This window comes from Procambarus clarkii, chromosome 9 (genome assembly GCF_040958095.1).
Source record: "Procambarus clarkii isolate CNS0578487 chromosome 9, FALCON_Pclarkii_2.0, whole genome shotgun sequence".
Lineage (NCBI taxonomy): Eukaryota > Metazoa > Arthropoda > Malacostraca > Decapoda > Cambaridae > Procambarus > Procambarus clarkii.
In genome coordinates, this window is record NC_091158.1 from 50,765,625 (window position 1) to 50,774,280 (window position 8,656).

Below are 8,656 nucleotides of genomic sequence, written 5' to 3' on the forward strand. Positions count from 1 at the left end.
TCTTATGGCGTTTGTGCTTGGGGTTCAACCTCTGCAAACTACCTCAAGCCCATCATCATCCAGTAAAAATCTGCTATCAGGACAATAAATAACTCTACCTTCAGACAACACACAGCTCCCTTGTTCAAATCCTTAAACATGCTAAACAAATTCACTCCATACATTCTCCTGTGTAAATTACGTTTATAAAGCCCTTTTTCTAACTGCAAACCCTGTTCTGAAACTCTTCCTGGACAGATGTAATAGAACACATGGCCACGTCCCCACCAGACATAAATATCTCTTTGATATCCCCAGAGTCAAACTTAATCTATGTAAACACTCTATGTAAATAAAGGGACCTAGTCTATGGAACTCACTCCCTTATAATGATTTGAAAAGCTGTCCAACTTCTGCCATATTCAAAAATAAAACCAAAAAGTACCTGTAGTACTTTTTAAGTACGAGGGAGTAATGCGCAAAGCGTCCCTCACCTGTGACGTCACAGCGTCACCTGACGCCATATCAACACATCGGCCATTTTGTCGTCAGTTCAGTCATGGCGAGGACTAACCCTTCATGCAAACTGCACCTACTATCAAGAAGAAGAAGATTTTGTGTTCCACCGATAGTATTATCGTAAGTAAGCACTTATATTTTATATTTTATTAAATTAATTGATTCTATTTTTCTGTAATAAAGGTCCAAAGGGTTGTTAAGGAACGGGTGTAGCGATACCGACGCTCAGTGCGCTCAACTCACACCAAAGTATCACCTGTGTAGCTTCTGTAATTAGTGTTAATTAGTTATGCTATAAGATAATGAAGCGAGTATAAGATTAACTCGCTACAAGGGTACTGTGTTGGGAGGTGAGGGCTGTTACTGGTGTCTGTGGGGATGTGAGGACTTGTACCAACCACTATCACCACCAGTACCTTGTCTTGCATCCTGCTTAGTATTCCTATTGAGATATGAAGTATTATTGCATTCATATAATTATTCATTCATTGTCATTACTATTTTTATGGGCTATGTTCTGTTACCCTAATGCTTTTTACCCCTGGGCATGTCCATTTACTCTCCAGCCCTTCACAAGCCACTGCTGCACCCCCTCCATGCCCATACTTACTGTGCTTATTCTTACAGGACTGCACTGCATTATGTGGTGCTCACTGCCTGGACACCTTGATACATGCATTATAGGGTTCTGGTAGTTGTTCTACTCACCAAGCCCTTCCAAGGCCAGGCTTGACATGTGAGAGCTTGGTCCAACAGGCTGTTGCTTGGACAGGCCCCTCAGGCCCACATATCCACCACAGCCTTGTTTGTCCGGCACTTCAAAATCAAATGTTTATTTACGTAAGGTACATACATATTTTTAGGTAAGGTACTCTTTATTTGGGTAAATTTATCTTCGTAGTATTTAGCTTTGGCTCGTCTAATTATCTTGGATAGCAATAACGAGTAATTCTTTGAGAATTCTTTGGAGACAATTCCTAACCTATACTTCTCCCAACCTATACTTCTTCTCAAGGTCATCTTCACTTCTTGAAGATGTTCAGGTTTTCTCTTGAAGATGTCGACGGTTGTTCCAGCAATACTGTATTTCTTTTATTGCTGAAAACCTGTTTTCAGCCATAAAAAAATAATCCTGAATCCAGAAAAAAATCCCTTTTGTATCGTCTTGAAATTTTCAAATATTGCTGATCAAACCTGAGTCTAAATTATTTGTATATATTATGAATTACAGAGGTCCCAGGACAGGGTTTTTAGGCACTCCACTTACATTTTCCCACTCTGACTTAACCCCCATTTATACAAACTCAGTCTTATCTTTTAGCTAATTATTTATTGTACACACCATACTCAGCCTGTGTAGGGTAGTTTATTGTGCATGTGTAGTATATATATTTGTGTAGTATATTTGGTATATTTAATGCCTCTAACCTCTCCTCATAGTTCTTGTCCTTCAGTTCTGGGAGCCACTTAGTAGCATGTCTTTGCACCTTTTCCAGTTTGTTTATGTGCTTCTTAAGATATGGGCACCATACAACCGCTGCATATTCCAACTTTGGTCTAACAAAAGTCGTGAACAATTTCTTGAGTATTTCGCCATCCATGCATTTAAAAGCTCTGAATATTATCCTTTACCTGCAATTGGTTGTTGCTGTATTTATAGAATATGATTTGTTCTACTTTACATTTGTTTGTTCCTTTTTTTCAAAATTTCTTTCTGCCTTTCTCCTCACTGCCGTGTAGTTGTTTCTCTTTGTATTACTGGTATGTTTGGGGGTTTGGCCTCTTCGTATATTGATTCCATTTTTGTGTCTTTTGGTCTCTGTCCGTCTTGAAATTTCAGTTGAACAAATCCTGTTTCCTAGTTCTGCATCTTTGTTTTGGTATAAATGTTTTTGTTCCTTTATCATATATTTCACAAAATTGACATACTGTGCATTAATTCATCTCAATTACTTCCTTTCCTAACAGCAAGCCTTTCCAGTAAAATTCTTTGAATTCTTTTCTGACTTCTGGCCTAATGTTTGTTTTATCCTAGTGTGTATGATGCCTAGCGTGTGTCTGGTGCCTGTTGTGTTAAACCGAAGATAAATGCATAAGTATAGGTCAGTAATTTCTCCAGCTTTGAAAGGGGCTTTCATTATGCAGCAGTATTCCACTCTAGAGAGCACTAGCGTCTTGAAAACTATCATCATCGGTATAGCATCTCTAGTGTGAAAAGTTCTTGTTATCTATCCTGTCATTTTTCTTGCAGTTGTGACGGCTACTTTATTGTGTTCTTTAAATGTAAGGCCTTCTGACATCAGTACACCCAAATCCTTTACGTTGCTTTTCCGTTCAATGTTATGATTTGACTGAGTTTTGTAAGTGGTTTCCGTTTTTATATTTTTTATTTTTTCCGTAGCGCATGAGCTGAAACTTATGTTCGTTAATCACCATGTTATTTTCTGTAGCCCATAGAAAGACCTGATTTACATCTGATTGGAGGTTTGCCGTGTCCTCTATGTTGCCTACTCTCGTGAAGATTCTAGTGTCATCTGCAAAGGATGATCAAGTACTATAGGTTGTGTCCTTGTCTATGTCCGATATGAGGATGAGAAAAAGTATTGGAGCAAGCACAGTACGCTTGGGGACTGAGCTCTTTACGGTTGATGGTCCAGATTTTATTTTGTTGACTACTACACATTGGGTTCTATTAGTCAGGAAGTTGTATATCCATCTGCCTATTTTTCCGGTAATTCCTTTTGAACGCATTTTATGTGCAATAACACAATGGTCACATTTGTCAAAGGCTTTTTTTTGTCAAAGCGTTTTGTTTGTCTTCCATGGCATCTAGTGCCATGTCAGAGTGGTCCAGCAACTGTGATAGGCAAGAGCGCCCTGTTCTGAAACCATGTTGTCTGGGGTTATGGAGATGCTGTGATTCCATGTATTTTGTGATCTTACTTCTTAGCATTCTCTCAAAGATTTTTATGATGTGCGATGTTAGTGCTATCGGTCTGTAGTTTTTTGCCTCTGCCTTATTTCCTCCTTTATGGGGCGGTGCTATCTCTGCGGTTTTTAGTATGTCAGGGACAATGCCAGTATCTTGGCTTTGTCTCCAAAGAATGTGAAGGGCCTGCGATAACGTTTTTTACAGTTCTTGATGAATATAGAGTTCCAAGAGTCAGGGCCTGGTGCAGAGTGCATAGGCATACTGTCTATGGCTTCTTCAAAATCCAGTGGGGATAGGATCACATCTGATTTATGATTTGATGTTGGTATCATATCCATGAAAAATTCATTTGGGTTATCAATCAGATGGATGGAGAGCTACACTCGTGGTGTCCCATTTTCCCAGCACTCTTTGTCATATAATGCTTTGAAACTTTTGACGGATTTGGCCTCCACCACCTTCTCACCTAACATGTTCCAACCGTTTACCATTCTGTTTGCAAAAGTGAATTGTCTTACATTTCTTCGGCATCTTTGTTTAGTTCGTTTAAATCTATAACCTCTTGTTCTTGAAATTCCAGGTCTCGGGAAATCTTCCCTATCAAGTTTATCAATTCCTGTTACTGTTTTGTACGTAGTGATCATATCTCCTCTTTTCCTTCTGTCTTCTAGTTTGGAATATTTAATGCCTCTAATGTCTCCTCATAAATCCTGCCCTTCAGTTTTGGTATGAATGTTTGTGTGCCTTCATCGTATATTTTGCAAAATATGGAATACATCTCATTTACTTTACTTTAAGAATATGGTTCGATCAATTAAAAACCCTCTTGTTCAAATTGCAAAGAGACTGAAAGAGATGCAGCATGCTCAATGGATTATATATTAGTGATTATTATTAGGATTATATATTAGTGAATCATATTAGTGATTCAATTATTATGGTCATAAAACAATATTTTTCATATAAACAATAGTTTATTTCATGATCCTGTGCTTAATACTTGCATAAATAGTAGATTACAAAATGCATTTTTATATCATTAGTATTGAATAATAATAATGCAAATAATTGACTTATAAATGATGTACAATTAATTGGTAGGTGATATTATATTATTAATATTTTTTCATTCTTGCAAAGCCTTAACAAAGTCATTAACATGTTAATATAAACTTGATCACCTTCCACTTATTTTCTCATGTGCTACCTACATGTACAAAACCTTATTCCTAAATGCATATTTTGTTCTGAAACTTGTCCTTTATATGTTGTGTATCACCATCTCTGGAGAGTTTTATCTGATTGATGTATAAATTACTTTTAATTTTACAGAATATTATTGTTATACTGAATTTATTATTATATAAATAACTTAATTTTACAGAATCATCTATCAACGCACATCCACAAGTTGAGGAGGAGGATGTGACCTTCCAGATGTCTGAAGTACTGAAACAGGCACCAAACAGGCCTGGTGGATCTAGGTACAAGGTAAAATAATTTAATTTTTTTTTTTTTTTTTTTTTACTAATTGTCCGATATATATATATATATATATATATATATATATATATATATATATATATATATACATATATATATATATATATATATATATATATATATATATATATATATATATATATATATATATATATATATATATATATATATATATATATATATATATATATATATATATATATATATATATATGTGTCGTACCTAGTAGCCAGAACGCACATCTCAGCCTACTATGCAAGGCCCGATTTGCCTAATAAGCCAAGTTTTCTTGAATTAATGTTTTTTCGACTACCTAACCTAACATTTTCAGCTACCTAACCTAACCTATAAAGATAGGTTAGGTTCGGTCATATATCTCTATAGTTTAGTAGCTCTGTGCACGTCAGGTGCTGTTTAATATACAGACCTACTCCTCCATTTGACCTAGTTTCTCTATCACATCTATATCACTTTGTGCTTTAGCCCTGGTGGAGCTTGGTCCACCAGGCTGTTGTTTGGAGTGGCCCGCAGATCCACATACAGTCTGCATATGATATACAGTCTGTTGATCAATTAAACTACAGTAGTTAGTTTTTATCATCCGAATGCACCAATATGTGTTCATTCTTCCCAGATGAAGGAACTAGGTAATATTCATCATCTGAATGCACCATCTGATGCTTTAACACACTCATGATACACGAGAGGTTTAAAAAACTTTTAAAACTTTTAAAACTTTTTGACCTATGTATTTAAAAGCAATTCTAAAGTTAAAAAGTGTAGCATAGGCCCCTCGCAGAATGTTCTTAATATGATCCTCAGGTTATAGTTTTCTATCTAAAACCACCCCTAGATCTCTTTCTTGATCAGAATTCTTTATAGATCTCAGTGGCTCGATCATAGAAACTGCTCTAAATCCTTGTTGGCCTGGATTGTGGAGGTCATTGGTCTCTATAAAACTAGTAATCTGACTCCTGATCACTCTCAAATAATTTTATTATGTGGGATGTTAGTGCAACTGGTCTATAATTCTTTGCCAATGCTTGTGTTGTGTTGTGTTGTTTTGGTAGTGATGTGCAATGTGTTGTTTTGGTAGTGATTCGTCCAGTTCTGGTAGTAGTGCGGTTGTTGTGTAGTGTAGTACTTGTGTGCTTGTTAATGACTTGTATTCCAGTCTTGTGGGTATCTCCTTTCCCCTACGGGCCAACTGCTTTGTTCTTACCTAGCATTTTGCTTTGTTTGGGTATGAATGTTTGTGTGCCGTATATTTTGCAAAATTTGCCATATATCTCATTATTTACTCCTCTGCCTAGCAACAAGTCTGTCTAATTATACTCATTAACTGTTTTTCAAAGTTCCCCATAGTGTCCTTTATTGAAATCGAGTTCATGAACCGTTTCAATGTTCTTATTTTCTTCTAGATTATATCTTAAAGTATATTTAAATGTTATTGTTATTATTGTTATTAAATGTTATTGTGACATTGCATTGCAATTGAGCTATGTTGTTTACCATACCGTTCATTTCGTGAGTATAAGTATAGATGCCACACTTGTGACAGGTAAAACCATGCCTTTTTTGAAAAACAGCACCGTCTGTTGCACGTAAGAGCAACCCACACTATATTATGTTGCGATATTATTTCAATATTTCCGATTGTATTGATAATTTGAATTTTCATAGATTTCAATTTATTTTCATTTCGATTTAATAATTTTGTGTGACATTGCATTGAAATTGAGCTGTGTTGTTTACCATACTGTTCATTTCATGAGTATAGTTTATTTTTTTATTTTTTTCATTTCATTTTTTTAGCTGTTCTTATTTTTCAGTGATGGGAATATCAGATCATTTGATGTTCCCAATTTTCTGATGGAAGCATCAGACCATTATAGAATGCATCGGATGAGGTAGTTTGGAATGGTGGGGAGGACGAGAGGGGGGTATGGTGGGGAAGACGAGGGGACAGAGGAGAGGGTAATGGTGGGGAGGACGAGGGGACTGGGGAGTTGGGGATGGTGGGGACAGGGGAATGCTGGGGAGGACAAAGGGACAGGTGAATGGGAGATGGTGGGGGAGGAAGAAGGACAGGGGAGGGGAAAATGGTAAGGAGGACGATGGGACAGGGAAGTGGGAATAGTGGGGATGATGTGGGGACAGGGAAGTGGGAAGGACGAGAGGACTGTGGAATGGGGAATAGCAAAGTGAATTATAATTATATATATTAATTAATTCTTATAAATTTCCAGAAGCCTGTATCAACACCCACACTAATGCAACTGAAAGAGATGTTGAGACAAGTATTGCTGATATGTTGAAGAACGCCCCAAACAAACTCGGTGGAAACAGATACAAGGTAAAGTTTGCCAATTTGCTGTAGTCTAATTCAATTTCTTTTTAGTAATCTTCGAGAACATTTATGCTATGAATAAGATAAAATAATGTAACTGATTTTGATTTATTTACTATTTATTATTTATTTACCGTTATTAGTATAATAGATCTCGTAATAATTTTGCAAAAATAATGGCATTTACTATTTTAAAAAGCTCGGGTGCAGGGGGGGGGGGTTATGTAAAAGCCTGGTTTGTGCCTCGGAGAGGCTATGGGATCCAGTAAGATCGTCCTTCCTTTCCTCCCTAGAATCTGGATGTAGCAGGTGCTCAATTGTCAAAAGTGAAAAATTGGTTTTGTCTTCCGAATGCACCATTTGTGTAAATTTGCTAATAATCTTTTAAAAATAGTAAATGCCATTATTTTTGCAAAATTATTACGAGATCTATTATACTAATAACGGTTTGATAAAATACAGTAGACTGCCTACTGGATAATAGTTCCAGTCCACCTGTAGACAGGGATCTCACATCAGCTTGTATATTATACAAGGATAAGATTTGATAAATTCAGTTATTTGACTGAACACTGGCTCTGTTTAAATCAGAGATTTAAACATACATAGTCTAACCTAGCTCCATAACTAACAGCCATTAGCCATTAGCCATTCATGCACAGCCATCAGCTGGGCCATAGACCGGCAATTTTGCTTTTTTCCCAAGCCGGTCTGTTTTTTTTCGATGCCTCAGTGGCCCATGCACAGGTCCGTTCAAGGGGATTAAATAGCCGTTCTATGGCCCCAGGGTTTGTATTTTATCAAACTCTTATTAGAATAATAGATCTCGTAATAATTTTGCAAAAATAGTAGCATTTACTATTTTAAAAAGCTCGGGTGCAGGGGGGGGGGGGGTTATGTAAAAGCCTGGTTTGTGCCTCGGAGAGGCTATGGGATCCAGTAAGATCGTCCTTCCTTTCCTCCCTAGAATCTGGATGTAGCAGGTGCTCAATTGTCAAAAGTGAAAAATTGGTTTTGTCTTCCGAATGCACCATTTGTGTAAATTTGCTAATAATCTTTTAAAAATAGTAAATGCCATTATTTTTGCAAAATTATTACGAGATCTATTATACTAATAACGGTTTGATAAATTACAGTAGACTGCCTACTGGATAATAGTTCCAGTCCACCTGTAGACAGGGATCTCACATCAGCTTGTATATTATACAAGGATAAGATTTGATTTACTTTTGTATTTATATGCATATATGCATTTATATGCATTATTCTCTAGAATAATAGATCTCGTAATAATTTTGCAAAAATAGTGGCATTTACTATTTTAAAAAGCTCGGGTGCAGGGGGGGGGGGGTTTGTGTAAAAGCCTGGTTTGT

The 8,656-nt window shown here is 36.5% G+C and overlaps 1 long non-coding RNA gene across 3 annotated transcripts in view; it reads left to right on the top strand.

Moving 5' to 3' along the window:
• The first annotated feature begins 460 nt into the window (after positions 1 to 460).
• LOC138362971 (uncharacterized) overlaps positions 461 to 8,656 on the top strand; it is a 10,600-nt gene continuing 2,404 nt past the window's right edge. The window contains exons 1-4 of one of the 3 annotated variants that reach the window (XR_011227953.1): positions 461 to 618; positions 1,126 to 1,361; positions 4,815 to 4,921; positions 7,183 to 7,289. This is a non-coding gene — a long non-coding RNA (uncharacterized lncRNA). The remainder of the gene's footprint in view (positions 619 to 1,125; positions 1,362 to 4,814; positions 4,922 to 7,182; positions 7,290 to 8,656) is intronic. The other 2 variants (XR_011227954.1, XR_011227955.1) reach the window with 2 other exon arrangements.